At 37.4% G+C, this 24,462-nt stretch overlaps 1 protein-coding gene and 1 pseudogene across 5 annotated transcripts in view; both read right to left on the bottom strand.

Moving 5' to 3' along the window:
• The window catches only part of DLGAP1 (DLG associated protein 1), an 843,533-nt gene that overhangs the window by 456,770 nt on the left and 362,301 nt on the right, over positions 1-24,462 (bottom strand). The window lies entirely within an intron of this gene.
• LOC106822881 (protein kish-A pseudogene) lies at positions 24,103-24,317 on the bottom strand (annotated as a pseudogene).

Here is a 24,462-nt window from a genome sequence, read left to right as displayed (position 1 = left end):
CAGGCAGGCAGTGCTACTGAGTCATCAATGTGAAGGGACCAGGCAGAGAGCGAGACACAGATACTGGACAAATAGGATAAGAGCATGCACCAACCTACCTGCCCTCCTGTCTTTCACAAATATTTCTTGCACATTAAGCAACAAGTACAATTCTAGATTCTGGGGATTTAGTAGTAAATGAGACAATTGGAGAGAGAATGATAATTAAAAAGGATACCTGAGGCCTGAAGTGTGTACAGGGAAACAGCTTTGACACCGTCCAAAGTCAGGTTGGACTCTACATTTCACTGAGTATTTGAAACACACATCTCATTTGATACATGCAAGAACTCAGTGAGGTGAGTATTGCTGCTATAACCATTTCACCAATGTGGCAACAGTTCTTGAGGGTCGTAAAGTGACTGGCCCATGGTCACACAACTGATCCAAGTCTTGGTTCTCTAACTCCAAAGTCCCCTTTCACTTTTTACTTTTGGACTATGACATTGTCATCTCAACAGAACGCAAATATCAAATTAAAAGTTTCCTGAGTTTAGATCTTTACTTTCTAAGGTTGACATTTTGCACTTCAGTCCTATTTACTGCTGGTGATTACAAATTTTTAAAAAATGTATATAGAATGTTAATCTAACCATATATATAGGACTCTTCTTAGATTCTTGACATGCCCACTAAGGAATTCTTCAAACTGACATTTTAAGTCGCCAAGCCAATCTATCGGAAGTATTTTTAGAAAATGGTTACTTTGATTTGAAACGATCTCTTGCTATGATCCAAGTAGCCCCGTCTCTAACACGGCCAAATACAGACAAGAGCAAGAGGAGTAAATCCAAACCTGCTTCCTCATCATGGGAAGAGAGTCTAATTGTCGAAACGGTGCCTGCTCTTCGCAGACTTTTGGCATCGACAGTGTTATGTCAAGACATGCTGTCAGGTTCATGTGGTTACAACAGAGCTTCTGTTTATAAAAGGGGAAGATGGTTTTTCAGTTGATTCGTCTTGAGCTCTATCATCCTCAAACACAAACAGGCACATGCACACACACTTCTTAGGTTAAGTTTAATTTAGTTTAAGAAGTGCTAGGAAAAGTCTTCTAAACTGTTGAAAACCATTCTAGGGGTTAGTTGGTGGCTTTTTAAAAGTGTCACATGATTCCATAGCTCTTTCAATTTGAGGTATCCAGATTCCCACATGCCATTCTGAGTAGGAAGTAAAAAGGATTAAAACCTGCTGCATTTGGGCCAGCCTTGGTGGCCTAGGGGTTAAGTTTGGCATGCTCTGCTTCTGCGGCCCGGGCCAGGTTCCCAGGTGTGGACCTACACCACTCATCTGTCAGTGGCTATGCTGTGGCAGCAGCTCACATCCAAAAAGAGGAAGATTGGCAGCAGATGTTAGCTCAGGGTGAATCTTCCTCAGAATAAAAAAAAGGACTGCACCAAGAAAATAATGAAGCAAATCTATCTTCCCCAGTTTAGAATAATTTTTGCAGCTTTCAGGGTAGAATACTTAAACCTCAGAATACACTGGGTAATAAATACTTAGGGGTTGAGTGCTATCAGAGGGTTAAAAAAATAACAAAACAGAATAGTTGAGAGAATAAGAATTTTGAGTTTATAACATCTTCTATAACCTGGAGCTCTGATTATAAACACTTCTGGTTCTCTAGGTTGGAAAAAGCATCCGGAGATCCTAGTATCCTCTATTAGCTGGACAGTTATCCATTTAGTAGTGTTCCTTTCCCTTTTGCTGATTCTTTGGTCACACACTGACTTTCTGGGCTAGGAGGTAGACTGCTCAGTGAAACTACCTATCAGAAAGGGGATGCAAAAATCTTTCCCTTGGTCTTCGTCCTGGAGTATCTCACAAAATACATTTATCAGTTGGCATTTGGTCTCATGAGTCTGCCTGAGAGTTTTGTTACTTCTCGAATTTGGAAGCTAACTGTCAATATTATGAAGATATGAGTCGTAGGGGTGTTGGCTCAGGCCCAAGAGAGACCCGGTCTGAATAAGCTAGCCCCCCCAGCGGTGCAGAAGCAGAGTGCACCCCGGGAGGACAGCCAGCTGCCTGCTTCTGGATCCACCCTGACTCTACTGCAGCCACGGTGCTGCTCTTGGGTTTGATATCAAGCAAATACTCTATCAGTACAGTCAGTGGCTAGATAATGGGAGTCAGAATGCTTTTTCTGGAAAAGTATGGAGATTTTGGAGCATATTTAATGATGTAGTCCAGAATGTGAAGCATAGTGAGTATTCAAAAAATGTTAGTTTCCTCACATTCCCTCCTTCTTCCGTAAGCGGAGGTGAGTTCTATAGTTCTTGTTAATATAGATACACGTGCTATATAAAATTTTAATTATAAAATTAAAATAAATTATATAAAACTATATAATATATATTATATATAATAAATTATAAATTATATAAGATAAAACACACCTCAGTTTATGGTGACTTGAGGAATTTACTTTCCAGCTCAGCAGTGTTGGGCAGAGCTTGAGTAATACACAACCTTGAATCTGATTTCCTTCACATGGAGCTGAACTGTAAAACCATTCTTTGTGGTGACTTCGTGATAGTTTTGCTTAAGCAGAACGCGATAGCGATGCCTTCCTTAAATGGCCCTTGATAAGCCAATCAGTTTCAGTCTCATCTACTTCAATAAAAATGAAAAAACATTTCAATCTGGAGAAGAATCAAGTATCCTTTTTCCTAGAAACAGCTGTAAAGTGGAACCAAATCAAAAAATCTAGAAATAAACCCAAGGCTGCTGAAAGGATTCTAAAAATTCAGCTCCTCCTTTCCCTGATGAGGTGTTGTTAGTGCAAAGACTGTCTCAGGTCATGTGGATTTTTAATTACTAAAGGTCACCCAAAGCATGTAAATATACAGAGAACCATGTCTCTGTATTGACATAGATATCTATTACTTTTGGTTTGGCTCTATGCTGAGTGTATTTTTAAGGAAATAAAAAGCACATGACAGATCATAAAATTAACATGTTGAGAGCAGCATTACCTCCATCTGTTCTATAGAATGTCAGCCTCCTAACTTGCTTGTATACTTCAACTGGCAGCACATAAATTGCTATCAGACCTGGTACAGTTTTCTAAATGCACAGACAAAGCACACCACACCACACCACACCATGTGTTGAAATGATGTGTCATATCAAACTAAACAGGAATTTCCATAAGACTAATAGTGCTATTAACATGTGAAAAGTGAAATCTATTACCCTTACATCCTTTTATCCTCATCACTCCTGGTATCACCCTATTGATCAGTTTCACTGACGTGTTTGGCGTAATTACATCTTCCAGATTATTGAAGTTTAACATTTAAGCACTGACCCTTTTATTGTAAGCATTTGTGATGGAGAGTTTTCTCAAATGCATCATGTATTTCCCTGCTCATGAAATAAATGTGCTAAATGCCATCTAACCTCCTCTAATGGCTCGGTTATTAATGAGCAAATAGTTACAGAATTTTAGAGTAGGGAAGAAACTCAGAAATGATTCCATTCCCCAGGTCCATCCCCATTTATTATACTTGAACTTTAGACACGCTAAGTAACTTGCTTATGGTCACACAGTAGACATTACAGGAGTTCACCCTAAAATCTAGGTTTCCTAATTCCAAATTTCAGTGCTTCTTCCCAATTATATTGGACTTTTGGTACTTGTCATTTCCCTTGCCTGGCACACTCTCCCCTTAGAGTCACATATGCCTCACTCTCTCAACTAGCTAAATTTGCAACCCTCCCTCTACTCCCTGGCATTCCTTTCACTTGTCTTTGATTTTTTTTCTCCAACATTTTATAGATGAAATCTACTTTATTTATTGTCTTTCTCCTCTCACCAGAATGTAATCTCCGTGAAAAAAAAGATTTTTGTCTGTTTTGTTCACAACTGTATTCCTAGTGCTAGAACAGTGCCTGACAAATAATAGGTGCACAATAAATAAATGTTAAATAAATCCCTGGTCTGAATGACTACAACTTCACAGAAGTTTGATTTCTCAATAAGGCAGGTGTTACAATGTTCAATAACATGGGCGTTTCTGGGTTATTTTCTCTTTTTGTCAGTAAAGAAGGTAATGAAATTATTTAAATAAAGTCTTCTGGTTAAAAAAAAAGTAAAGTTGAGTTACTCCGCATTTCTAAAAAGTTGATTTCTTTTCGGATGATAGAATAAAATATATGTTGCATTTACAAATATATTTCCACCAAACTACTGAAAGCATGGATGATGGTGCCATCAATAACTAAATTATGAACTACTTATGAAAATCCTCTGTAAGTGTACCCAGTAGGTTTGCGATCAATGTTTCAGTCTGTCTGCCCAAAAGTGGTCTTGCTTGTTCAATACGAAGCTCATGTGGCCGCTTGAAAACTAGTTGAGGGGACATCAACAACAGTGATTGTCAAAGAACCATTTGTAAAAGCCCTAGGGGTTGCTGACTAGTTTAAAGAGTAATCTTCAGTAAGGTACATAAAAGAGCTTTACAACACTGAGTTTCAAAGGAGGATGAGTCTTTGAGGAATCTGTCTGAAAATAATGAAAAATATAATGAATGTTAAGATGTTCTTTGCAGTTTTAGAGTGGGGGATAATTGGAATGACCCTGACTCTTGAACAATAAGAAAACAGTTAAGTCAATTAATGACTGGAAATTGGTGCTTCAATTAAAACAATGATTATAAAGACCATAGTGCAACTTAGAAAAATCTTATGAAATAATATTAAATTCTTTACAGATTTGGAGCCATATGTGGTGGCTATAGCCATGTAAAAATATGCATGTAGACAAACTTGAACGTGGCATTATGAGTAATAAGCAAAATCATTTCTTTTCTCTATTTCCTCAGCTTTGATACTTCATATTATAACTAGTAAAATAATAAGAGAAATAAATTGATCATGGAGCATAAGTTGCATAAGTTATAGCAGTTTACTTAAGATAACTAAGGAAAATTAGTTTCACAGGGAGGGCATTACTGCTATTTTTGGACTGACATTTGAAAGGGATTTCCCAAACTCTGTCTTCAGGATTTTCCAGATAATAATAGCTGCATCATCCACACTTAAAAGGGATGTGAGGTTAAATAAGATTTTACTCCTATTGGAAATTCATGATGCAACGATTAATCAAAGGCTCTGAAAACTTCTGTAGTAAAATAAACGATTCAATTATACTTTATTTATCCCTCAAATCATTTGACCAAGAATTATTTTCTCTTTGTCTACCTATGGCCACTCTGAGAATGACCACCGTTTTGCAGAGCACCCTTAAGAAACAGTACATTAGGCATATAGCTATCTTGGTTTTTCTCCAGTGAAGTTTCAAACATAAGAAATCAAGAAGGAAAAAAAAATGAAGAGGTTGAGTTCAGGTTGGGTCCAGGTTGCTTTGCCCCTGAAAGCTGTCTGAGGAAGACTGGCTTTATATTTAATCGTTGGAATCAGGAGGCAAAGAGGAAACTTCCCTCTAAAAAGAGAAGCAAATAAAAGCCTTTTCATACAGACCTTTCAGAGCAGGACTGAGTCAATTCCAGAGGGAGATGATCATGTCACACTGTTGGGAGATGAGCCACTTAGAAGCCAAAGTCTTAGGGATTATAGAATGGAGTTAGGAGTTAGCAGGAAGGTTCTGGAACCCATGTACTCCCATCATACTCTGTACTAATCACTATTAGAGTGTTATTAATTTTCTTAGGGATGTTTTTCAATAGATTGTAAACCACCCCCCCCCAACCCCTGCCATAAGCTTCTTGATGACAGCAACCATTATAGTCACCTGTGTATCCACAGTGGCTGGGACTTAGTTGGTGTTGAATAAATACACACTGAATTAACAACAGAAAGAGTGAATGAATGAATGCCCTTGTGTTACAGGATATTGGACCAGATGAACTCAAAATTCTTTTCAAGTGTAACTCTTAAACATAATAGTCCTTAAGCAACTTTCTACATTTCCATTAGATTAGAAAGTACTAGAATAACAATTCTCACAACCTTTCCCTAATTTCTGCTGTTCATTAGTTTAAAATTCATATTTATTTTTAATTTCATAATATATGACATTGTAAAACATTCAAAGATTTCAGATAAAGCTAACTCATCTTCTGAATATCAACAACCAGGATGGAAATCTTATAGTGGTTTGGCACACAAAACCACTATCTTTGAGGTCTTTCTATTTTAGGAAATATGGATTAAAGTTTTTTCAGGGGCTACAGAGGATTCCATAAAATGACTGTACTATAGGTTGCTTAATTTTCCCCTACTGATAGATATTTAGAGTGTTACCAAGATTTGCTATTATGGGAAATGCAGCAACGAACAACCTTGTATTTTAGACTGGATAGTGATAAATGAAATTGAGCATAAATTTTAACATTTAAATACTGCCAATTTCTTATCCAAAAAATGGCACACTAAATTTACATTCTTGCCAGGAATGTAGAACATATGCACTTCCTATACTTCTGCCAAAATACTTTTATTATCGAATTAAAATTTTTTCTAATAATTTGGGTGAAAAATGGTATTTTCTTTTATTTTATACTTCCCATATTACTACTGAAGTTTAGCAACTTATTATATAGTACTTGACATTGTGTTATTTCTGTCAGCCGTTATATTTTTAATAATATTAAAATCATATTAAAAACATAAAAACTACAAGTAACCACTATAAATTATCTAGCCCTGTTGCCTATTGTAACAAACCTGTACCTTTCAACTATTCACAAATATACAGTTGTCTATTCCTGTGGCTACTAAAAAGATCTTAGATTCTAGGTTTTATAATCTTCCTCAGTAGGGGGTCACACGGCCTAACACCTACACAGCCAAGTCAGTCACCTTTCTGCACTGTCCTTAATTCAAGAAAACATCACTTCTTCCACTTTGTAAGTGGGACGCCTACCACAGCATGGCATGCCAAGTGGTGCCATGTCCGCACCCGGGATTCAACCCAGCAAACCCCGGGCCACCAAGAAGTGGAACGTGTGAACTTAACCACTGTGCCACCAGGCCAGCCCCTGAAACAGCAATTATTAAAGTAAGGAAATGATTACAAAAAGGAGAAACTGATAGCTTATTATTTTTAAATCATATTTGTCATGAACACTTCCATAATTCTTTTAAAAAAATGCGTTTTTTTTATTTAAATAAAAGATCAATGAAAAGGATTCTCATTCTGCTGGGAACTTGATGTCTAGACTCTCAAGTAGTTTGTTTTCCTGTTTATGTTATATCAAAGTAACTTTCCAATTAGTAGGCATAAAAAATTCCCATATATCAATCATTATTCACTGACTTGGTGAAAATAAATGAGACAGTTTCAGATTCAAAAAAATTTGTTTTAAGCACTAGAGAACCATACTTTATTTATTTATTTTTTTCTCTTAAAGATTGGCACCTAGGCTAACAACTGTTGCCAATCTTCCTTTTTTTTTTTTTTTAAGGATTGGCACCTGGGCTAACAACTGTTGCCAATCCTTTTTTTTCCCCCTGCTTTATTTCCCAAACACACCCCCTGACATAGTTGTATATCTTAGTTGCAGGTCCTTCTAGTTGTGGGATGTGGGACGCCGCCTCAGTGTGGCCTGACGAGCGGTGCCATGTCCACGCCCAGGATCCGAACCCTGGGCCGCCGCAGCGGAGCACGTGAACTTAACCACTCGGCTACAGAGCCGGCCCCCTAGAGAACCATACTTTAGTCTAGCTCAACAAATAGGATAACTTGAAATTCTTCCAGCCTCTTTCACTTATAAACAACCTCCCTGAATTTCATAACCATGTGAGAAAACGCTTAAATCTAGAATTAGGAGATTGCATTCATCTCTGACATTCTGACACTAGACATCTGTCTGACAATGGGGCAATTCTTGTGATTATTTGTCTGAACTTTTGTGTCTTATTGTGTAAAAGAAGGGATTTGGCTAGACTAAGGGATGCAGACTCAATTTCCTTGATTTATCTTCCAACGTTAAAAAAATTTAAAGACTTCACATGAAGATAAGTATTTTCAAATGTTCCTTGAAATCCTGGGTGATTTGGCAACACGGGTCCATTGGTCCTACATTTTAACCACCAGCTGGAGCTGAGATGCAACTGTCTACCTATGAGGCACAGACATCCCAGTTCGCCTAGGCCTCAGCAGGCCTGTTTCATTTATTTATTTTTATGAGCTGTAGACCCTACACTCATTCAATGTCTAACTAAAGGCTGGAAGAAAGCCTGTAGAGCCTTTATGTTCTTAAATTCAAAAGGCTGGGGTCCCAAAGGACTTACTGGTGAGATATCAGGAAAGACTCATGACTAATGTGTCCAGATGACTCAGTGTCTTCATGTCTTCCTCTTCTCTCTCACAGAGACTCAGTTACAGGCTTCTCTGGAAAGCTTATGCCTCCCACCTCCCCACAGGCCCCACAGGCCTCTCCGAGCTCTGCCTTTCACACCTGCCCAATCATTCTAACCTTACCATCTTTGCATACTCTTCTCTGATTTCCAGATTTTGTTCTCCACCTTTCTGGATGACTTGTTCTTTCTGTACTCTTATTTCTCTACAAAGCTGCTTTACCAACTGCAGGGAGTCTGGATTCTTCTGCGTTCATGCAAGGAGTTGGGGACCAATTCTGCCCAATTCCGCACTTAGCCAAGGCTCCTAAGACCCCAGCCTGTGACAACGCACCAGCTCACTGTCAAGGAGAGTCCCATGATGAGGTGGCAGAGCTAGAGCTACACAGTTGCTATTACGCAGAGAAAGCCAGTTTCTGGGATTCACTTTATAAAACTCTCCATTTTACATAAATGACACAGATGTCCAGAAAAATGAAATGATCTGCTTTGGTTTCAAAGACAGACTTTGAACAAAGATTTTTTTTTTTTTACTCTTGACAAAGGCAAAGGAAAAATTGAGCATTGAAAGCAAGATGATGGTTTCAAAGCAGATGAAAAGGCAGGTGAATGAACGAACAGACTGTATGGGTAAGAACGAAGGAGGAAGGAGATGGGATAGGAGCTGAGGAAATTTTCGCCACTTGATAACTCTGCCTTTACACCCACTTGAAGAAATTTATGTTATTTTTTATTATATATTGATAAGAATCTGTAAATTTCTGAACTATTTTAGTTAGCACTTAAACAAGGACAAGTGACTTGAAGAAGCTCTGTAACTGCAGGCCCTCCAGGACCAGTTCAACTAACCCCATCTTATCAACAGAGTAATTAAGAGTGGTTTTTCCGGAACTGAGACTCCTTGTCCAGTTCAGGCTGGTTGAGACCACCAACCCCTCAACTGGGCCTGTGCAAATGCTTGATAATGACCTTTTTGATGTCAAGGAGCTAAAAATTCCACCCTCAGATTGTGGTAACACTGCCGTTTGGCGAACGTGTCCTATGAAGAGGCAGGAAGCCCGACTACGCTTGCGCAGATCATCAATTACCTCACTTCTCCTTACCTCCAATCATTTATCTCCACACTTTAGACTACCCTGCCCTTCATCCCATAAACTGTGCCCTAAGCCCTGAGTTAGGGACACAGATCTGAGAGTGTATGCCCCTGTCACCTTGCAGATTGATTTAGCAATAAAGCTGATTTCTTTTCCCAAAAGCTGATGCCGTGATAATTGGCTTTTTTTACGTGCATCAAGCAAGAGAACCCCAATTTTGTGCAGTAAGAGCTATAGAAGGATAAATTACCAGATAGAAATAGCTTTAATATATTTGAGATGAAAGCCATGAGAAGGAACACTACATATCTCTAGAAGTCTATTAATTCTAGCCCCCACTCAAGGAATTTTCAGCTTGATCACAGAAATATGTACTTGAATAACATGAATCTATTATTTTTCAGTAACTAGCTACACAGCCATTTAATATTTTCTATTCTCAGATTTTGAAGTACGTTGGCTCTCAGAAACCAGTGTTTGAGTCCAACTTCTATTAATAGCATTATACTCCATCATTATTTCCCATTTATCTTCATATCGTGCCTATTTCACTCTTTTTGGGTTTTCTTTCTGAAATATTCCATATAATGAAATATCTACCCTCAACATTATACCTCTAATTTCCGAAATGTAATTGGAATGAGACTATTTCTTTTATCTGTACAAATTTCCACTTAGCTGTCTTACCTCATTGAATTAAAATTTACCTTTTTTTTACAACTACAGAGAAAAGAATACCTATTAAATTACAGGTTATAAGGTATCTGCATCAGTGTTAAAGATACTGAAATGTCATTAAGTGAAAGAATATAAGTCAAATGCTGTGTTCTGGGGGGTGTTTCATATTACATGGTTATTGATGATAAAAAGAATTTTTAAAAAATCTTGAGGAATGGAAAGACAAAAATTGATCATTTACTCTGCAGAAAATAATGTCTTATCTTAGAGGAGGGGAGATAATATAACTTCACCTCACCAGGTTTTGGGCCTTAGGAATGTTCCTGAAATAAATCTCATGAGCTAAGAACAACAGGAAATTGCCACTTACACACTTAAAAAGCTTTCATGCTGCCAGGAAGCCTCCTACTCACTTGACACTGTATCAGTTGCTAATGGTTTCTGGCTAAGGATTTGATTTTCTTTGTCTTAATCACCAAGGGATCACCTCTTTCCACTCTATCACAGTCCACTGGCTAAGTTGATTCTAAAATGCAGCATTCAGTTCTGTTCTGTTTTGAAAATTCTGAAGTACACCATCAGTCTAATTTCAGTGACAACTCATTCAATAGTTAGAAGATTTACAACTCACGTCCACTTCTTTGACAAATACTACCTAGAAAACCTAAAGGTATCATTAATATGTCATTTGGGAAAGGTTATGGGTTATTTATTTATTTTTCTGTTATGGGAAAATAGGCCAGATCCCTTTAAAGCTAGTAGTTTTCTATGACAGCTTTTAAAAATTGTTATTAAGTTGATTAGATCCTACTGTACAAACCAAGTTCTTGATATGAGGTAATGTTAGAAAGAACACAGCTGGTCACCTATTCAGGCATCTTTTAAAAGCAGATGTGTTAAAACCCAAAGCAGGTATAAGGAGAACATGAAAATTAGTCTTGGTGGAAAAGCACTGCCTTTCAAAATGCCGCAGGTGAGAAGGATGCTGGAGAGCATTTAATTCCATTTCTCACTTTTCAAATAAAAAAACTGAGTCCTAACATGATCACAAAAAGATGGCAAAATCTGCTATCGCGGCCCTTCCCCCAAATTTTATAGCTCATTTAACTTGAGTAGAATATTACTCATTTCCACCTCTGTATCTCTTTCTCAAGAAGCCTTAGAAAGTATAGGGATGTCACCTCATAGATTCTTTACCAAAAAACATGTGATTATTTTCATCACTGTACACCTTTGTTCTAAATACTTTGTGTGTGTGTATGTGTGTGTGTGAGAAGAAGATTGTTGCTGAGCTAACATCTGTGCCAATCTTCAGGTATTTTATGTGGGATGCCGCCACAGCATGGTTTGACAGGAGGTGCTAGGTCCGTGTCTGGGATCTGAACCTGTGAACCCCAGGCTGCCAAAGTGGAGCATGAAAACTTAATCACTACACCACAGGGCCAGCCTCATCTTTGTTCTAAATACTTTTTCTAAGAGAAATTTAAGATTGTCACATTGACACAAAGAATGTGTTTAGCTTGCTTGTTCTCTCAATACAGATTACACATTTTAAGCTTCAGTTGGGTACCATTCGATCCACTATGATTTAAAATTTTTTCAGGAGATGAAGTGGAGGAAAGGGCAAGTTGAAAAGTTCTCACACTTAAGAATGAGAAAGAAAAAAATTCACAGTAAGATTAAGTACCAAAATAAATAAAGCTCAATAAACTATTCAATGAAACAAAAGTGGCATTATTTTCTCTTCAGTATATTCTATCCTGAAGCATATAGAATACTCTAGCAACATATTCTTTGTTAATATGAGCAAATTGACATGAAACTGCTTTTGCATGAAAGAATTCCTTTGGGAATTCTGTAGACTGTAATCTCGATTTCTGTCTCTTCATACTAAGAGATTCCATATTGTACAGTGCCACAAACTCTCTTTGCTTGTTGAACTGTGAAAACTGATCACTGGCTGGCACTAAAATACTAGAGGGCAAAGTTGTACATCAGAAGAAAGGACAAAGAGATCAGAAAAAAAGCAACAAGGTGTTACTTGTGAAATAGAGTATCTAACATGTCAGAGGGATCTGAAACATCGTTTTCGGGTCAATTTGAAAAGTCTATTGCTCTTCTTGCAGCTACAGACTTTTTATAATGTATATTATTAATATGGATATATGGATACAGAGTCTACGCTAAGAAAAGTGGCTACCTTGTGAAAAAAAGAGGAGAGGGTAGTATCCATTGTTTCAATGAATATACACAGCGAGTGAGTTTAACTTTCATTTGTATGATGTATTATACGAACACTTCACTTTGAAACTCCTTAGACTTGGTTAAATCCACACTAGCTAATACATATTGTATCACTGTCCTAAATCTGAACGTGGCTTTTGGAAAGGTGGGAACTCATCTTTTACCCAACTTTTCCTTTTTTTCTGAGTTGAACCATGCCTTCTCTATTTGGGGGGCTATTTAGCAAAGATAAAGCTTAACAGATCTCTGAAACTTTGGATAGAGTGTTTCAGAAGCAGAAAACATAGACTGAATTTACTCTTTAATTGGAGAGGCAAAGACATGGCCATGATATCCATAAGTTTCTTTTGATAGTCTTTCAGTGACAAGTTTGCTCACTCTGATAACTCTAGATGTGTAATTAAGCAATGTATCTCAATAGATCTAGAGTGATTTCTTAATCCTAGATGCCATAGTTACAAAGAAGTGAATTGGTCCTATATCAGGGCAAGAGACTTGATAACAAATTTCAACCAACAATAAATAATGACTTAACCATGTATTAACTCCAACTTATGATGCACACTCAGTCAGTTGATTCTGGTTGTTGCCTCATGCATTGATGAATAGATCTCATACATGGTGCTGAAGGATGGGCAACCGGTAGCATGTTTCTTGGATCTGGAGTCATTGTCAAGGACTTGCTACTTTCTCTGTCCTCTCGTATTACCTGATTTTTATTTAGCTGTGGCGGTAGTCTTTAAATTCCTGAATACCTACTGGCTCAACACACTCCCTTTGGAGGGTAGTCTGGTTATGGTTCGATACCAGGTTGCCCTACTTGGGCTGCAGATATATACTTATTTATCACCTGGACTTCTGGATACTCAAATGTTTGTTTTTTGTTTTTTTTAAGTACTGATTTGGGACCATTCTCTCAGGCAGTGCTGGTAACTTTTAGTAACTTATTTTCATATACACTCATATAAACACACGCTCTTGAAGGCATATGTATGGGCCTTCAGTCTACGGGGTCTATGAATAATTCATTTCATATTTCATAGGCAATAGCAAAGGCCTGTAAGAGAGCAGTTAACAGAAGAGCAAGAATGAAAAAGCCTGCAGAAAGTTCTGTTTTAATTTTGACCTCCTTCCATTTCAAATCTCCTATTTTATAAATAAAGTAGGTTTGTTTAATTTTTTCATCTTCTCATTCTCTTTAATAAGTTGTAAAATAGACAAAAAATGAGTATAAAAAGAGAGAAAAGGAGTAGTTAAAGGTCTAGATAGTTCACAAATAGTAACTAATATTGATTGAATGCCCAAGATACAACATAGAAATATTTTCAAAATATTTTACAGGTTATTTTTCCTCTTGGTAATTTATTTTTTTCCCCCTTTTGTCTTCCCACCATTGAAGCTCATTATTAGGTACTGTAAGCATGGGTCTGTCTTTTAACTTCTTAGAGTATGATGCTTCAAATGTAAAATAGTGATGGTGATAACACTATCAAATTTACTTGTCAAGATGGTTAAATAATATACAAAAGAAGCAATGAGAAAACAATTAAGAACAGTATTCTTAACCTTTGTGCTACTCTGCATGCATTTAATATTTCAGTTCTCATAGAATTAAGAGGATTATATGCAAAAGCTCTTTGTATAATGCTGCAAATGTTAGTTGTAATTATTATTGAAGACAGAGTACTTTTGAGTCAGTGCCATAAAATTACAAGTTACGTGAAACAATGCTCATCATCACTAATCATCAGGGAAATGCAAATCAAAACTACAGTGAGATGTCACCTCCAACCTGTCAGGATGGTTATTATCAAAAAACAAAAGATAAGTGTTGGCGAAGATGCAGAGAAATTGGAACATTTGCACACTGTTGGTGTGAATGTAAAATGGTGCAGCCACTATGGAAAACAGTATGGTGGTTACTCAAAAATTTAAAAATGGAACTACCATATGATCCAGCAATTCCACTCTGGGTATATATCCAAGAAAATTAAAATCAGGATCTTGAAGAGATATTAGTACCCGTATTCATTGTAGCCCTATTCACAATAGCCAAGGTGTGAAAACAACCTAAATGCATATTGACGGATGAATGGATAAAGAGAATGTGGTATATACACACAATGGAGTACTATTCAGTACTAAAAAAAGGAAGGAAATTCTGCAATATGCAACGTGAATGGACCTTGAGGATATTACGCTAAGTGAAATAAGCCAGACACAGAAAGAGGAACACTGCATGATTCCACTTGTATGAGGTAGTTTATCACCAAGATGAAGACAGCCTTCAAATAGCTGTATTACAAGAGTTTTGTGGTGGCAGAATTCCAAAGATGGCCCCACAGTTCCAAGGTCATTCAATCAAACACCAGTCTAGGTTCTGCTGCGAAGGAATCTGACAATTATAATTAAAGTTCCATATAGGGTGACCTTAAGCTATGGACATTATCACCTTGAATTGATCTAGTCACATAAGCCCTTTAAAAGGCAGAAAAGGAAGGCAGAGAGACTGGAAGCACAAGAAGGATTTGATATGCCATTGCCAGCTTTGGATATGGAGGAGCCACAAGCCAAGGAATGTGGGTGTACTCTAGAAGCTGAGAACAACCCCTGGCCAACAGCTAGTAAGGAAGCAGGAACCTCAGTCCTATGACTGCATGGAACTAAATTATGCCAATGACCTGAATGAACCTGGATGCAGATTCTTCTCCCAGAGTATCCAGGCATGAGCCCAGGCCAGGTGATACCTTGATTTCAGCCATGCGATACCCTAAGCAGAGAATCTAGTCAAGAACTGCCTGGGCTTCTGACCTACAGAACCCTGAGATAACAAACAGATGTTATTCTAAGCTGCTAACTATGTGGTAATTTGTTATGCAGCAATAGAAAACTAATACAGGTTCTGATACCCCTATGATTGCATATCAGTTAATTTACTTATAGAAAATTATGGTTCAAAGCAACAATGTAGAAAATTTCTGTTACTTTAAAAAATTTTTGGACTAAAACAGCCTAATTTTTCCCAAAGGTCATCAGTGTGGCTAAAATAAATATCCTAAAATATTCAAAGCTTATATATGATTAATAGCTAACAGGAGAACATGGGATAATTTTTCTCCTCTAAAAGATTCACTTATGAGATTTGAAATCCTTTGACATGAAATATAACATTTTATATTCAACCACTAAAAAATGTGCTTATTTGGTGGTAGAGATATAAACCACCAAAAACTTAGAATTTAACTTTTCTCTTGATCTTTTTTGTTGGAAGCAGAGGGAAGAGTAGACTTTCTCATATTATTTTAATTACTGTAGTAGTATTTGCACATACTTAGTTTCTGTTGGAGATATTTACTATAAATATAATTTCTATACCCAGTATAGGAATACAATCAACTTTAATTAAAGAAAAGCATTTGCACAGCCACTCTGGCTGGACCTTATGCAAATACAGAAAATGACAAACCTGAAATTAATCACCACATGTCTGACATTAAAACAGAAATTTGTCAAGGTAGAAATGTATAAGTCATAACAATATCTAAGTCCATGGTTCTTGGGCAGATCCCCTTCTGTATTCCGCTGAAACTAGCATTTATTTATATTAAAACTCTCCAACAGACTATCTTATATTTAGCTCAGCCATGTAAAATCCCCAGGTAGAGAATATTCTCTGTGTGGAAAATTTCAAAGGATGCTCATATAGATGTAACCTACATCTTATTTCTTGCCTTTCATCTCTGAAGAGCGTCTTGGAAAGACAGAGACATTTTCTCTTTCATACTTCAACATCCTCAGCCCGATTTAACAAGTTAGAGCAGCCAAGTGCACTAAGCTTTCATGGACCACTACTCTGAGTTATAATAGCCACAGAAGCAACTTGTTTTTCCCTTTGTGTGTATCTTTCAAGGATACATCGAAGCAACAAGACTAGCAAATCTCAGGAGAAACTTATTGACAAAAAAAAAGCTGAGTCAGAAATTTGGTGGTGAGATACAATTTATCATTTTCTCAAGTGTTAGTAATGAGAACTAACTAACTGAACTAACTGGGGAAACCAATATGACTTTTGAATATTGTCTTTGCAGTAAATAACGAAGACTGATAAATGTCAAAAATATACATTTAAAAAGCATTTAAAACTAGTACTAAACATAAACTGAGTAATGTAGAACATTTCTTCTCTACTGTGTATTGAATGCAGAAACTGCAAAGGTAATTACCAAGACACACGCTGGGCACCGTCAGTGAAAGGGCAGAAATAAGGATAAGTGAATAAGAAATGAGAAGGAAGGCAAAGGTCACCTCTGGCAAACCAGAACTCTTTCAAAAAATTTAAAATGAAAAGAAAACAAATTTCATACTGAAGACAAGGGCAAACTACAAGTGACATTTCTTTTGCAGTCTACTAAAGTCTGATTTCTCTTTCCTAGAGAAGGCAATCACTTCACCTAATGCCTGGTTTTGGGGAGATTCACGATCCAGTCATCCCAGAGTGAATGGGCTCTGTCTAAATGCTGCTTAGGGCCTCATGTAAGAGAGGTGTAACTTCCAATAGCGAAAAGTCAGGAAGAACATCTTTACATACCCTTATTTTGAACACTGCAATCAATCAGCACACAATTACGCAAGTGGACATTTCCCCAGATGGGCCAGTGTTGAGGATCAACTGGCACACTTGTTAAACAGGCACATCCCCAGGCTTGACCTCAAGCAAGAGTAATGAAGAGTCTCGCAAGGAAAGAATCCTGGCAATCTGCATTTGCATGAGGTTCTTGTTGAGTCTTACAAGCTTCAGGAAATACTGCATGCTACCACCTCCCCTCCCCACAAAGAAAACAAATAGCAAGAAATGCCCATATAAATGAAATAACTATGTCCATGAGAGATAAATAACTCAAGACAAGTTGTTATAATAATTAACGCAACTGATTTCCCAAGTCACCACGACATTTTCTCGCTTTTAAGGGATGAATCTGTTCTGGTGGGCAACAAGATTCCAAGGCTAGCCACTCTCATCACTTATACTGACTTACCTGCCCTCCTCACTCAGGTACCTTAGTCTCTCTTTACCACAAGTGTCTTAGCCCCTTACTCACATTCTGTGGAACTCTTTTCTAATTGTCTCATTCTTCTATTTGAAAAAAATAATTAGCTCCATATGAGTCCAAAATAAAGGAAAAAAGGAACTGATAATTCCTTGGTATCTTTCAATAATTCTTGATCATTGGCTTTCCAATCATTGGTTATTCAAAAATTTTGAGTTCCTAGGAAATCAAGATCAGATTGTAGAAAATACTACATAAGTTTTAAAAACATTTTTGCAATCATAATCTTATTACTGCATTTCCTTCCTATAATTTAATTGATTAATATAATGTTAACTAGAATTTTTTTGTTGTTGATCACAACACGTATAACATTTTACCACCATTTGACATTCTTTGTTCAAAAAGTCTAATCTTTTAATAATCTTTTAGAATCTTTTGAACTTTTTAAAAATATATGTGAACTAGACACTATTTTAAACAGGTACTAAGAATAGTAGTGACTTCATAGGAGCCACATTTCCCTTACAGCACTGAAACTGTAAGATTCCACAAGAAACTTCAGTTCACCTGCAGTCTGTATGTCTCTTTCTGGTGTTTACCTGCCAATCATACAAAGGTGCTAACAAGAACAGAATTGACCTACAAGCTGATTATTTTCAAATTCTGATGAACAAAATTATATACAGTTTTGTTTTGTTTTTGCAAAATTTACTCCTCGTGGTTGGTTGTACAATTGTTGACGTACTCGTAGAGTTTCTAAAGATTGCATATGGTCTATTGTCCAAGTCTCAGTAATAATGTTGACCTAATTATAGATCAGAGGGGAGCAGATCGTCTGGAGTGATATGGTTGTAAGAGATTTAACAGACCTACAGTTCCCAGCCTGGGAAAATTGGGTGTCTTTCCATACCATCTTAGCATTCAATAAATGTTGACTGAATAATTCTTGGGACACTTAAAAATAAAATTTCTAAATATGCCTGGGGACTCATATTCTCATGGGAAGTCATGCAGATCAATGAATAAACTGTTACTATACAGGTCTATGAACCACGCTGAGATTGAAGTAAAAGAAATACTTAATTCTGGGTATCAGGGCATTATCTCTTTATGTCTCTAGTTAGCACACAGCACAGTGCCTGAGGTGTTCTCAATAAGTGTTTCTTGAAAGAAAGAAACTAAATAAATGACTGATTAAATGATCTTACATCAATAGCAATCAAGAATGAATTGGGACTATTTAGCCTTGGAGAATATACGGAGTTGATAGAAAGTTCTTTCTTGGAGAGACTAAGCCTGAAGTCCTGTGGAACATACAGGTGGAGATATTTGGATATATGGGTCTGGAATTCAAGTCTGGGGACAACAGTGCCTTCAACTTTGGTCTCTAAACTGAGGAGGCCCAGAAGGCCAGAAGTGCAAGAGGTGTGACAAAATTTGAATGTAATATTGATAAGATCAGAACGAGATTCTAATGACCCTCCAGGTACCTGGTTCTGAAACAAGAGATTTCTTTCTTTTTTTTTTGCAAGGAAGGATTTTCCCTGAGCTAACAGCTGTTGCCAATCTTCCTCTTCCTACCTACCCCCAAAATCCCCCAGTATGTAGTCGTATATCCTAGTTGTGAGTCCTTCTAGTTCTTTTATGTGGGCTGCCGCCACAGCATGGCAACTGACAGACAGGTGGTGTGCTTCCACGACCAGGAAATGAACCCTGGCCACCAAAGCAGTGAGCGCTGAACTTTAACCACTAGATCATCAGGGCTGCCCTGGGATTTCCATTACAGAATTATAGGAAACCATATTTTCCAACCTACTTTATTAACTTATTCCAATGTTTGATTTCCAGAAGAAAATTAAAGTCAAATCTTCCTTAACCTCCTCTGAAACAAAGCAGAATGAACATTTACATTGTTAATGTTACTGTTTCTAATTCTCTTCCAAGAACTTCCTGTCTTTATAAGAAATGCTCAAGCAATCTTTCAGAGAAATAAAATAGCTTACTTTATCATAACTCAGGCATAATTAGCATGTTAACCAGCACACAGATCTTAGTGGAGTAAGAAGTTGTAGATACTCCAAACATTTTTATTTCAAAAGATATTTTATAAATATTACTTAGGTGAACATAATGAGACTTCTTAGTTTATACCCCAAAATTGTGTTGGCTTGTATCATGATTAAGCCTGTGCACAGTAGCCAATAGTAATAAAAATAGATACAAGAAATATCACAGATCTTATTTATGAAATGAAGACTATTTAGCTACCAAATATAACTTCAAAGGTGTATATGATGAGAGAAGTTGACAGTCTAGAAACCAAGCCCATGTGACTTAGGTGTCAGTAGCTGGGATAGATGTTGGTATTATAACTTTTAGTCCATTTATATCAGATGTCTCAAGACATACACTACCTTGAGAAAAATCTTGGTCAACCAGCTTCATCCACATCAAGAATTGAGTTGTTATGTGGTGCATGCATCTGCTCATCAACTATAAAATGGCTTCTCCCATTAGATTGCTGAGGTTTGATGGGGAATAAAACTTCTATTCGAATTAGAAGGAGATTATCCATCCCAACTATTCCATCTTCATTTGAATAGGTTATTAGAAAAACAAATACACTATAAAAACTGTGAATTCCATCATACTAGAGAGGATATAAAAACTCTTATTCAGGCATTTACAAAAAATGTGTTAGTTTTTGAAGAACCTGTTCAGATTTAGAAGGAAAAATTGAAACACTAATCTAGGCCATCAGAGCCCATTCTTGACATTTTAAAGTAATGAAATTCAAATTTTGCTTTTTGTACTTATCTCGTACCATATTGATTCTAAATTACTTGGAGTTTTTCACAGCATGACAAAGCATGAAGTATGCAGTCTGCCAAATCTTTTTTTGGTCAGAAGCAGCATTTATCTTGACAAGTCCTGTCAGTCAAGCAGTGCCCACTCACCCACACAGTGTAATAATCTAAGCTAGAAATAAGGGGGATTTTGATCATTTTAGTCTTTTCTTCTCTTGACAGTTACATCCTAGAGTGTGAGTGGAGTGATAGAAAGTGGAAACTGTGACCTGATAAACTTGTAATCTCTGCTAGGTTAATCTTGCCTCAAACCAGGGGAGGGCTTGGGGACCATTTCGACTGTAAGTGCCAACAATTATGGAAAGTCTGAATATTAGTTGCCAAGGCAAAAGCAGCAGTAAAAGGAGATTGGGATTGAAAAAGGAGAGCCGACATTTGTCACTGCCTCTTTCACAACACCTTCCTCAGTATAAGACATACTCTATAATCTGGGAATACTTGTATGCAAAGTTCTTTAAAATGTTTCTTTCCTTTGCAAGCCATCAGTCCACACGTAACCTTTAATCTCGTATCAGAATTAAAAACCTGATACTCATGGGGACAGATGATTATGCCACACAGATGGCAGCCAATGCCTGGGCTATTTTTAGGTCTGTGTAGCTGTGCTCGCCAATGCTGCCCCCATGCCAACTCAGTCCTGCCAAATTCCCAAGTCAGTCCTGGCTGAGTGGCTTCAGGTCTTCACCTCTTATTTGGCTAAGCCACTCATGCTGGTTGTCACATCTGGGGCTCTGTGCTCCTGAAATGATTCCCCTGGTCCAGGCTCCCATCATTTCCTGTTCTCAAAATTATGCTCTTGTTTGGCCCAAACCTTCCCTGTGGGCTTTAATTTCTGAGTCTGGGATTTTGCCTCAGGCCCCTTATGAAATTCCTTTTCTGGTAAAATGAGAACCATTCCAACTCCCTTCTGGGAGCTGAGGCACCTGCCTTGGTCCCAATTCTGAGCCCCTGCCTTGCTCTTGTCATTCTCCGTCTCCAGCATGTTACCCAAGGACAGACCCCCCAGGTGCGGACTGCCTAGTGGGCCACACTACTGAGTGCCAGCCCTGCACTCTTTTTTAGGATACCCCATTGTAACCATGCGATTGGATTGGGTTTTGACTTTTCCCCTGACTGGAGTCATAATTGCTTCTGGGATTATCCATCCATCCATCCATCCATCCATGCACACACCCACCCCTCTCTACATCTATGGATGCACACATGCATCTATCTTTTCATTCATCTTTTCCTTCTTACTTATTACAGGCTTACTCTATGCCAGACCCTGTGCTTAGTGATGGAAATACAGTGGTTCCTAAGATAAACATTATCCTTGCTCTAGCAGAGGAGAAAGCTAACTAAACAATTAGAATAAAGTGTGATAAGTGGATCTCCATACATCTGCCTGTGTAGGTGGGTCCAATGCCAAGTTCCCATGCATTCTTTCTTGCCCTGTTTCTCTGTGAGCACATAGCTATACCCTGAAGAAGCCAAACAGGCTAATATTTTTGGTTCCTTTATTAAGAACTTTAGGGGAAAATATCATTTCAAGTCAGGAGAGCAAGTGTTAATATTATATGCATATTTGTATAGTAACCCTTTAGATTTATATGGAGTTTTACAAAATGCAGACTCTTTCATTCACAGATCTTACTTGATCTTCAGAGCATATCTGTGAGGTATCTGCAGGGCAGGTATTATTTTCATCTTCATTTTATAGAAGAGAAACTTATGTTGATAGAAGTTAAAATAGCTTTAGCAAAATTTAGAGCTGAAACTAAAAACAAGCCTTATTACTGCTAAAATGAAATTCTATGAATATTAATAATTCAGTGGAAATTTGCATGGTGTCTAAAATCTTGGTAATGCTCACAGGATAGCCTTGTATGTCACCAATTTCAGAAAAGTGACAAAAGATAGCGCACAGAACTCTAAAGTGTTGGTTTGTCTTCCATTAGACGTTTATTACTTTCATCTATGAACCCAAGTGGGTAAGTGGAAAGATGAAAATCACTTGTCTCTTACCTTTGAAAGATGTGAACTCATTACTAAACCCTCACAAAAACAGCAGGTAGCTCTTGAGACATTTTCCAAAGAGCACTTGGAGAATGATTCAGGACCGAAGCTGTGCTGTGGCATTTTCCTCTCCACCACCCCTTTAAGTGAAGACTCACCCTTTTCTCATCTGCTATCATATTTAATTAGAGTCATCAGAATGTGTTGTTATATGTTGTTTGCTTCTTTTTATCTTTTCTTTCCTCCATACACCAACATGACTTTCATTTCTCCAAACAGCCTGTGTCCTTGAAACAGCAATTAAGAGTTTCCTTTTAGGGTCAACCTCCTTCAATCCACCAGAGTCAGTAAGTTTTTAAGATGCCAAGCTCTTAGGCAAAATTCAAAGGTGTCCCACACTGCCATATCTTGGCTAACCCATCTTTCTATTTACTTTATTTCTGGAAGGATGGGAAAAGTCTGGCACTTAGAATCACATACTTTTGTTTTTTACTGAAGGTCCTCCTTTATTATCAAAGCTCAAAGACACATACACCATGACACATGGATACGTAGATTTAAAAACTGTTTACCATCACCTACTAAGTTACACAAGAGATTCCATTCAAGTTGGCAGACAAAACATAAACTAGATTTAAAGTGCTGTATTGAAAAAACAAACACAGTTTGCATTTTGGGGCAATTAAAATAAGTGGGGACCTGACACTGAAAAAAAAAAATGAAAAGCACATATAGGATTATCATCCTGCAATTGTTCTATTTTGCTCTTTTCAATCTAAGAATTATTCTTATTTAGAGAACAACAATTAGCTGGTCAAATTTATGCTTGAGACATTTACCCACACTTAACCAGAGAGGTTTCATAGGCTACCTCATCAGTCCACTATTCTAAACTCTTTTATGTTAAATACAAACACCTTAGCAACACTACTAAGTCACATCTCATTTATTTTCCTCCTTAAATACTGTATATGCTTGTTTTAAATAGTTTAAACAACTGTAATAAACTACAGTTTGCTAAGAGTAGAGGTAATTTGGTTAATGCTGGAAATGGTGTGGCCAGAGGAAATGCAAGCATTGTTAAATATGTATGCAATTCTTACCAACACAAATTGAACTTTTTTTTTTCAACAAAAAAGCTAGTCTGGGGGGCTGGCCTGGTAGCATAGTGGTTGGGTTTGCATGCTCTGCTTTGGTGGCCTCGGGCTTGCAGGTTCGGATCCTGGGCATGGATCTACACACTGCTCATCAAGCCATGCTGTGGAGGTGTCCCACATACAAAGTAGAGGAAGACTGGCACAGTTGTTAGCTGAGGGACAATCTTCCTCAAGCAAAAAGAAGAGGATTGGCAAGATGTTAGCTCGGTGCCAATCCTCAACCCCCACCCCCCAAAAAAGCTAGTCCAAAAAAAAGTTCTCATTCTATAAAGATATATAATTTCCAAGTCACAATGAAAGGAATTTGAGTAGTTTACCAATTTTGTTTTCCGCTATGTACCTTAGAGATACCTCACTAAAAACTGTATCTGACACAACAGAATGACATTTGCAGAATATAATATTGTGGTGATGGTACTGAAGTTGATTGTCACAGACATATTAAACTCTTTGAGTAGTAAATGGTTACATATTAATCATTTATATAGACCATTGATTTAATAAAAATAGAGGACAGCAGCTGGAAATTTATCTCCTTCAATGTTCAGAGATAAAATGGTTAACCATTCTTTCCATTATTTTCTGCAGATAAGTCCTTTTTTCATATTGAAATCTGATGACAATTAAATTCTGGCATTTTCCCAAGCTACTGTATGAAGAGGATGCTGAAGGCCATCATTATACAGCATATTGCAACATAAGGACTCTTCTGTTTGCCAATTCTGGCACACTTCCAAAATATACCCCCAAATCCAGTTTTCTGTCCAGGAGGCTGGGTGCCAAGGATTGGATATAAGCACAGGAACTTATAAACAGCAAGATTATAGTCAACAGACTCTGAAAATTGAAAATGGCAGACATAGTGAGACCGGCGAAGCTGTAGTCATATCACCCTTCCGGGCCCAGGGCAGAAGAGACTAGCATCACATTCTTAAAATACAGTTAAAATACAGAAATTTTCATTTTTATATGGAATTTGTACATGCAGATAAAGCAATGTGATTTT

This window comes from Equus asinus, chromosome 7 (genome assembly GCF_041296235.1).
Source record: "Equus asinus isolate D_3611 breed Donkey chromosome 7, EquAss-T2T_v2, whole genome shotgun sequence".
Lineage (NCBI taxonomy): Eukaryota > Metazoa > Chordata > Mammalia > Perissodactyla > Equidae > Equus > Equus asinus.
The sequence above is the reverse complement of the archived record's forward strand: the minus strand, read 5'-3'. Positions and strand labels throughout refer to the sequence as shown.